A 9,355-nucleotide genomic window follows, 5' to 3' on the forward strand; every position below is an offset into this window, starting at 1 on the left:
TCGGTAATTAGGACATCAATTAGTCTCTTATCTTGAATTCAGCAAGTAATTGAACCATTCCGTTTGAAACAAAGTTGATTTATTTGACATAGATCCAGAATATTGAATTTCAGCCCAGTTATAGCGGTTATTAACATCAGCAGAAACAAATCCCAACTGCCAGAATGAAGTTCTGCTGCTGAAACCCTCATCCGTGCCTTTGTTTGCTTCTAGACTCGACTATTCCAATGCTCTCCAGGCCCGGCCTTCCACTTGACACCCTCCGTCAACTGAAACCCACAATCTCCAGATCAATAATCAGTCACATTATTCATTGTGTCACTGGCCCAGGCTGTGGAGAACACAGAGCAGCTCACACTGCCACAGCGCTGCGGTATGAGCAGGTACCGAGTCAGCCTCAGTCATGAGCACTGGAATCCACGAGTCCGGGTGTGTCAAAGGTGCACGGTGAACAATCACCAAAGTGAAACATTTTTGCCGCTTCCCTTCGATATCTCAGCTGGTAGCGCGACAAGACTGTGGTGGAAAATAAGATAAAGTCATCCTTACGTCATTTGTTCAATTCCTGCTCGAAGGAGTATGCGTGATTTTGCAATAAGCAGCAGTTAGTTCAAGGTCGCTCTCTTAACTTTACAGGCACCTTACAGATTAACATGTTGCCATGAAGGCACAGGACGCCTCTTTTCCTTTCTCAAGCCGCAAAACTTTTTGTGTCTGCCCAAACAAGGCTGTTTTGCCTCTGCTCACCAGCAGGGAGTGCTTTTGAGCAGCAATACTTCAAAACACTCAGCTCTCGCTTTCAGGTGAAAGAAGTCTTCGATCAGCACTGGAGTCCATGAGTCTGAACATGTCAACAGGCGCACGGTGAATAATCACCACAGACATCAATTTTTATCACTTCCCTTCGATAGCTCAGCTGGTAGAGCGGAGGACTGTAGTGAATTAAACAATTGAAGTAATCCTTAGGTCGCTGGTTCAATTCCGGCTCGAAGGAGTGAGTGTGCTTTTGGAATAAGCAGCAATTACCTCAAGGTCGCTCTTTGAACTTTACAGGCACCTCCCAGATTAACATGTTGCCACTGAGTCACAGGACACCACTTTTCCTTTCTCAAACCTGAAAGCTTTCTGTTTCTGCCCAAGCACGGCTGTTTCACTCGAGCATTTGCCTCTGCTCACCAGCAGGGAGTGCCTTTGAGCAGCAACACTTCAAATCGCCCTCAATTTCAGGCAAAAAGGTCTTCGATCAGTCAGTCAGTCAGGGCTCACGCTGCTCCCTCAAGCTCGGGCGGCTGTTGCTTTCCAGTGACCTCATCTTCCTTCCGCAGGCTCGGGCTCTTCTCAGCATCATTCATGATTACTGTGGCTGCCCGTTCTGCTGTTCCTCACTTGCTGATGCTCGATAACGCTGATTGGAGCAAAGTATTTCATATATTCAGGGAGCGGCAACCCAAGGCAAGATTTCTCTGCTGGTCGTGGAGCAGCTTGGAGGCGAGTGCGAGGCGGGAACTGTGAAGGGCGATTTAAAAACAGCAAACGAGGAATTAGCTCAACTGGTAAAGCTGTCACTTCGCATGTGAGAAGTAGTGGGATCATTGATTATATTCTCCACTCACCGTTTGTCTTGGTGCAATTATACAGAAACAAGAGTGTTGTCAGTGATTCCATAGCCCATGTATTTCCTAAACTTCGCTGTGTGTTTGGGTACATGATGTGGAGTTGCCGGTGATGGACTGGGGTTGACAATTGTAAACAATTTTACAACACCAAGTTATAGTCCAGCAATTTTATTTTAAATTCACAAGCTTTCGGAGGCTTCCTCCTTCGTCAGGTAAATTTACCTGACGAAGGAGGAAGCCTCCGAAAGCTTGTGAATTTAAAATAAAATTGCTGGACTATAACTTGGTGTTGTAAAATTGTTTACAATTGTTTGGGTACAGAGAGGTCAAGGGGCAGCAAATCTTTTGATGTGCTGCAGCAAGCAAAAGTTCTTGATTTTGCTCTGCAGCAAAGATGGAAAGATGAGGTGAGAGATGGAAAAAAAAGCTTCGTAATCCTTGATGTCTTCTGTGAAGATTGAATTCAGGACTTTCAAATTATGACACTGATGCACTGCTTGCTGCACCAAGAAGGCACTTACCAGGTATGCAGCCCGGCAGCACCAGCAAGTAGGACAGCTTACAAAGTATTGAAGGCCATAAAATAATGCACAGTTTGCAAAAAAAAAATCCAAGCCTAATTGGAGTCGAATTTATAATCTTGTGATTTTTAGTCAAATGCGTTATCCATTGCACCACTGGCTCAGGATAGAGTGAGCAAGTAGCAATAGGAGGCAGTGGGCATGGCGGAGGCACTAAATAAATACTTTGCATCTGTCTTTACCAAGGAAGAAAATGCTGCCAAAGTGTCAGTAAAGGAAGATGTCGTTGAGATACTGGATTGGCGAAAAATTCATAAAGAGGAGGTACTTGAAAGGCTGTCTGTACTTAAAGTAGAAACGTCACCTGGTCCGGATGGGATGCATCCTACTTTGCTGGGGGAAGTAACGGTGGAAATTGCAGAGGTACTGGCCATAATCTTCCAAACATCCCTTGGTATGGGGGTGATGCCAGAGGACTGGAGAATTGCAAATGTTACATTCTTGTTCAAGAAAGGGTGAATGATAAAACCCAGCATCTACAGACCAGTCAGTTTAACCTCGGTAGTGGGGAAAGTTCTAGCAACGATAACCCGGGCACAATTAGCAGTCACTTGGACAAGGATTAGGGAAAGCCAGCACGGATTTGTTGAAGGCAAATCGTGTTTAACTAACTTGATACAGTTTTTTGACAAGGTAACAGAGAGGGTCGATGAGGACCATTCGGTTGATGTGGTGTGTATGGACTTTCAAAAGGCGTTTGATACAGTGCCGCATAATAGGCTTGTCATCAAGATTGAAGCCCATGGAATAAAAGGGGCAGTAGCAGCATTGATACAGAATTGGCTGAATAACATGAAGCAGAGAGTAGTGGTGAATGACTGATTTTCGGAATGGAGGGAGGTATACAGTGGTGTTCCCCAGGGGTCGATTCTGGGACCACTGCTATTCTTGATATATATTACTGAATTGTTCTGGATTCCCCCTCCAGATGAAATCATTTCTCTGTATCTACCTCATTGTATACCTTTATTATTTTAAACACCTCAGTGAGATCACATCTCAATGTTCCAAACTCATGGGAATAAAAACCAAGTTCATGCCACGTATCCTCATAATTTAATCCTTTTAACCCCGCCATCATTCTGGTGAATCTGCACTGTATCTTTCCCAAGGCCGATTTATCTCTCTCTCGGTTCAGTGCCCAGTTCTCCAGATGGGGTCTGACCAAGGTTCTTTGCAACTGAAGCATCACTTCTGTATTCCAACCCCACTCAAGATAAAGGTCAACATTAAATTAGACTTGTTGATTATTGTCAAGATTTGTAAGGTATTTGCAAAGGATTCGAGGGAATCTTAGAGTTGGGATTTTTCTTTATTCTGTCCACTCAAGGAGTTTGATAACAGACTTACTCCTTTGAATTTAGTGCTGGATTATTGGTCCGTGATGTGTTTACTTGTTTGTATTTTGTTAAATACATTTGATGAGTGGATTTAAATTGAAGACGAGATTTCCAGGCCTGATGCTCTATTCACGCATTGAAGGTGAGAGAGATGCTGTGGGACACACGATAAGTCCAGTAGCTGAAAGTGATTCACAGACTGGGTTTTGTGTTTAGTGATCCCGGGTACATTACCGATACCTTCCATGGATCTGAAGGCTGGATAAGGCAATCAGGAAGGACCGGGGAACTGGGACTTGGCCATGAAAGTAATTGAAGGTATGCGAGCTGAAATAATCTGCAGTGAGAAAGGAGAATAGGCATAATAATCGGTAATTAGGACATCAATTAGTCTCTTATCTTGAATTCAGCAAGTAATTGAACCATTCCGTTTGAAACAAAGTTGATTTATTTGTCATAGATCCAGAATATTGAATTTCAGCCCAGTTATAGCGGTTATTAACATCAGCAGAAACAAATCCCAACTGCCAGAATGAAGTTCTGCTGCTGAAACCCTCATCCGTGCCTTTGGTTGCTTCCAGACTCGACTATTCCAATGCTCTCCAGGCCCGGCCTTCCACTTGACACCCTCCGTCAACTTAAACCCACAATCTCCAGATCAATAATCAGTCACATTATTCATTGTGTCACTGGCCCAGGCTGTGGAGAACAAAGAGCAGCTCACACTCCCACAGCGCTGCGGTATGAGCAGGGACCGAGTCAGCCTCAGTCATGAGCACTGGAATCCACGAGTCCGGGTGTGTCAAAGGTGCACGGTGAATACTCACCACAGACATCAATTTTTATCACTTCCCTTCGATAGCTCAGCTGGTAGAGCGCAGGACTGTAGTGAATTAAACAATTGAAGTAATCCTTAGGTCGCTGGTTCAATTCCGGCTCGAAGGAGTGAGTGTGCTTTTGGAATAAGCAGCAATTACCTCAAGGTCGCTCTTTGAACTTGACAGGCACCTCCCAGATTAACATGTTGCCACTGAGTCACAGGACACCACTTTTCCTTTCTCAAACCTGAAAGCTTTCTGTTTCTGCCCAAGCACGGCTGTTTCACTCGAGCATTTGCCTCTGCTCACCAGCAGGGAGTGCCTTTGAGCAGCAACACTTCAAATCGCCCTCAATTTCAGGCAAAAAGGTCTTCGATCAGTCAGTCAGTCAGGGCTCACGCTGCTCCCTCAGGCTCGGGCGGCTGTTGCTTTCCGGTGACCTCATCTTCCTTCCGCAGGCTCGGGCTCTTCTCAGCATCATTCATGATTACTGTGGCTTCCCGTTCTGCTGTTCCTCACTTGCTGATGCTCGATACCGCTGATTGGAGCAAAGTATTTCATATATTCAGGGAGCGGCAACCCAAGGCAAGATTTCTCTGCTGGTCGTGGAGCAGCTTGGAGGCGAGTGCGAGGCGGGAACTGTGAAGGGAGATTTACAAACAGCAAATGAGGAATTAGCTCAACTGGTAAAGCTGTCACTTAGCATGTGAGAAGTAGTGGGATCATTGATTATATTCTCCACTCACCGTTTGTCTTGGTGCAATTCTACAGAAACAAGAGTGTTGTCAGTGATTCCATAGCCTATGTATTTCCTAAACTTCGCTGTGTGTTTGGGTACAGAGAGGTCAAGGGGCAGCAAATCTTTTGATGTGCTGCAGCAAGCAAAAGTTCTTGATTTTGCTCTGCAGCAAAGATGGAAAGATGAGGTGAGAGATGGAAAAAAAAAGCTTCGTAATCCTTGATGTCTTCTGTGAAGATTGAATTCAGGACTTTCAAATTATGACACTGATGCACTGCTTGCTGCACTAAGAAGGCACTTACCAGGTATGCAGCCCGGCAGCACCAGCATGTAGGACATCTTACAAGGTATTGAAGGCCATAAAATAATGCACAGTTTGCAAAAAAAAAATCCAAGCCTAATTGGAGTCGAACTTATAATCTTGTGATTTTTAGTCAAATGCGTTATCCATTGCACCACTGGCCCAGGATAGAGTAAGCAAGTAGCAATAGGAGGCAGTGGGCATGGCGGAGGCACTAAATAAATAATTTGCATCTGTCTTTACCAAGGAAGAAAATGCTGCCAAAGTGTCAGTAAAGGAAGATGTCGTTGAGATACTGGATTGGCGAAAAAATCATAAAGAGGAGGTACTTGAAAGGCTGTCTGTACTTAAAGTAGAAACGTCACCTGGTCCGGATGGGATGCATCCTACTTTGCTGGGGGAAGTAACGGTGGAAATTGCAGAGGTACTGGCCATAATCTTCCAAACATCCCTTGGTATGGGGGTGATGCCAGAGGACTGGAGAATTGCAAATGTTACATTCTTGTTCAAGAAAGGGTGAATGATAAAACCCAGCATCTACAGACCAGTCAGTTTAACCTCGGTAGTGGGGAAAGTTCTAGCAACGATAATCCGGGATAGAATTAGCAGTCACTTGGACAAGGATTAGGGAAAGCCAGCACGGATTTGTTAAAGGCAAATCGTGTTTAACTAACTTGATACAGTTTTTTGACAAGGTAACAGAGAGGGTCGATGAGGACCATTCGGTTGATGTGGTGTGTATGGACTTTCAAAAGGCGTTTGATACAGTGCCGCATAATAGGCTTGTCATCAAGATTGAAGCCCATGGAATAAAAGGGGCAGTAGCAGCATTGATACAGAATTGGCTGAATAACATGAAACAGAGAGTAGTGGTGAATGACTGATTTTCGGAATGGAGGGAGGTATACAGTCGTGTTCCCCAGGGGTCGGTGCTGGGACCACTGCTATTCTTGATATATATTACTGACTTGTTCTGGATTCCCCCTCCAGAAGAAATAATTTCTCTGTATCTACCTTATTGTATACCTTTATTATTTTAAACACCTCAGTGAGATCACATCTCAATGTTCCAAACTCATGGGAATAAAAACCAAGTTCATGCCACCTATCCTCATAATTTAATCCTTTTAACCCCGGCATCATTCTGGTGAATCTGCACTGTATCTTTCCCAAGGCCGATTGATCTCTCTCTCGGTTCAGTGCCCAGTTCTCCAGATGGGGTCTGACCAAGGTTCTTTGCAACTGAAGCATCACTTCTGTATTCCAACCCCACTCAAGATAAAGGTCAACATTAAATTAGACTTGTTGATTATTGTCAAGATTTGTAAGGTATTTGCAAAGGATTCGAGGGAATCTTAGAGTTGGGATTTTTCTTTATTCTGTCCACTCAAGGAGTTTGATAACAGACTTACTCCTATTAATTTAGTGCTGGATTATTGGTCCGTGATGTGTTTACTTGTTTGTATTTTGTTAAATGCATTTGATGAGTGTATTTAAATTGACGACGAGATTTCCAGGCCTGATGCTCTATTCACGCATTGAAGGTGAGAGAGATGCTGTGGGACACACGATAAGTCCAGTAGCTGAAAGTGATTCACAGACTGGGTTATTTGTTTAGTGATCCCGGGTACATTACCGGTACCTTCCATGGATCTGAAGGCTGGATAAGGCAATCAGGAAGGACCGGGGAACTGGGACTTGGCCATGAGAGTAATTGAAGGTATGCGAGCTGAAATAATCTGCAGTGAGAAAGGAGAATAGGCATAATAATCGGTAATTAGGACATCAATTAGTCTCTTATCTTGAATTCAGCAAGTAATTGAACCATTCCGTTTGAAACAAAGTTGATTTATTTGAAATAGATCCAGAATATTGAATTTCAGCCCAGTTATAGCGGTTATTAACATCAGCAGAAACAAATCCCAACTGCCAGAATGAAGTTCTGCTGCTGAAACCCTCATCCGTGCCTTTGTTTGCTTCTGGACTCGACTATTCCAATGCTCTCCAGGCCCGGCCTTCCACTTGACACCCTCCGTAAACTTAAACCCACAATCTCCAGATCAATAATCAGTCACATTATTCATTGTGTCACTGGCCCAGGCTGTGGAGAACACAGAGCAGCTCACACTCCCACAGCGCTGCGGTATGAGCAGGTACCGAGTCAGCCTCAGTCATGAGCACTGGAATCCACGAGTCCGGGTGTGTCAAAGGTGCACGGTGAACAATCACCAAAGTGAAACATTTTTGCCGCTTCCCTCCGATATCTCAGCTGGTAGCGCGACAAGATTGTCGTGGAAAATAAGATAAAGTCATCCTTACGTCATTTGTTCAATTCCTGCTCGAAGGAGTATGCGTGATTTTGCAATAAGCAGCAGTTAGTTCAAGGTCGCTCTCTTAACTTTACAGGCACCTTACAGATTAACATGTTGCCATGAAGGCACAGGACGCCTCTTTTCCTTTCTCAAGCCGCAAAACTTTTTGTGTCTGCCCAAACAAGGCTGTTTTGCCTCTGCTCACCAGCAGGGAGTGCTTTTGAGCAGCAATACTTCAAAACACTCAGCTCTCGCTTTCAGGTGAAAGAAGTCTTCGATCAGCACTGGAGTCCATGAGTCTGAACATGTCAACAGGCGCACGGTAAATAATCACCACAGACATCAATTTTTATCACTTCCCTTCGATAGCTCAGCTGGTAGAGCGGAGGACTGTAGTGAATTAAACAATTAAAGTAATCCTTAGGTCACTGGTTCAATTCCGGCTCGAAGGAGTGAGTGTGCTTTTGGAATAAGCAGCAATTACCTCAAGGTCGCTCTTTGAACTTTGCAGGCACCTCCCAGATTAACATGTTGCCACTGAGTCACAGGACACCACTTTTCCTTTCTCAAACCTGAAAGCTTTCTGTTTCTGCCCAAGCACGGCTGTTTCACTCGAGCATTTGCCTCTGCTCACCAGCAGGGAGTGCCTTTGAGCAGCAACACTTCAAATCGCCCTCAATTTCAGGCAAAAAGGTCTTCGATCAGTCAGTCAGGGCTCACGCTGCTCCCTCAAGCTCGGGCGACTGTTGCTTTCCGGTGACCTCGTCTTCCTTCCGCAGGCTCGGGCTCTTCTCAGCATCATTCATGATTACTGTGGCTTCCCGTTCTGCTGTTCCTCACTTGCTGATGCTCAATACCGCCGATTGGAGCAAAGTATTTAATATATTCAGGGAGCGGCAACCCAAGGCAAGATTTCTCTGCTGGTCGTGGAGCAGCTTGGAGGCGAGTGCGAGGCGGGAACTGTGAAGGGCGATTTACAAACAGCAAACGAGGAATTAGCTCAACTGGTAGAGCGCTCACTTGGCATGTGAGAAGTAGTGGGATCATTGATTATATTCTCCACTCACCGATTGTCTTGGTGCAATTATACAGAAACAAGAGTGTTGTCACTGAGTCCATAGCCCATGAACTTCCAAAATTTCACTGTGTGTTTGGGTACAGAGAGGACAAGGGGCAGCAAATCTTTTGATGTGCTGCAGTCAGCAAAAGCTCTTCATTTTGCTCTGCAGAAAGATGGAAAGATGAGGTGAGAGATGGAAAAAAATCTTCGTAATCCCTCATGCCTTCTCTGAAGATTGAATTCATGACTTTCAGATTATGACACTGAACCATTGCTTGCTGCACTAAGAAGGCACTTACCAGGTATGCAGCCAGGCAGCACCAGCAAGTAGGACAGCTTGCAAGGTATTGAATGTGATGAAATAATGCACAGTTTGCAAAAAAAAATTCCAAGCCCGATAGGAGTCGAACTTATAATCTTGCGATTTTTAGTCAAATGCCTTATCCATTGCACCACTGGCCCCAGTTATAGTGAGTAAGTAGCAGTGGGAGACAGTGGGCATGGCGGAGGTACTAAATAAATACTTTGTATCTGTCTTTACCAAGGAAGAAAATGCTGCCAAAGTGTCAGTAAAGGAAGATGCAGTTG

The 9,355-nt window shown here is 44.6% G+C and overlaps 3 non-coding genes across 3 annotated transcripts; all 3 read left to right on the top strand.

Annotated features, from left to right (window-relative positions):
* The first annotated feature begins 901 nt into the window (after nt 1-901).
* On the top strand, nt 902-994 carry trnay-gua (transfer RNA tyrosine (anticodon GUA)). The gene is made up of 2 exons: nt 902-938; nt 959-994. It is a non-coding gene; the product is annotated as a tRNA-Tyr (tRNA).
* Nucleotides 995-4,389: 3,395 nt separating this feature from the next.
* On the top strand, nt 4,390-4,482 carry trnay-gua (transfer RNA tyrosine (anticodon GUA)). The gene is made up of 2 exons: nt 4,390-4,426; nt 4,447-4,482. It is a non-coding gene; the product is annotated as a tRNA-Tyr (tRNA).
* Nucleotides 4,483-8,066: 3,584 nt separating this feature from the next.
* On the top strand, nt 8,067-8,159 carry trnay-gua (transfer RNA tyrosine (anticodon GUA)). Its single transcript has 2 exons — nt 8,067-8,103; nt 8,124-8,159. It is a non-coding gene; the product is annotated as a tRNA-Tyr (tRNA).
* The last annotated feature ends 1,196 nt before the right edge of the window (nt 8,160-9,355 follow it).

Source organism: Heptranchias perlo, chromosome 20 (genome assembly GCF_035084215.1).
Source record: "Heptranchias perlo isolate sHepPer1 chromosome 20, sHepPer1.hap1, whole genome shotgun sequence".
NCBI classification, from domain to species: domain Eukaryota; kingdom Metazoa; phylum Chordata; class Chondrichthyes; order Hexanchiformes; family Hexanchidae; genus Heptranchias; species Heptranchias perlo.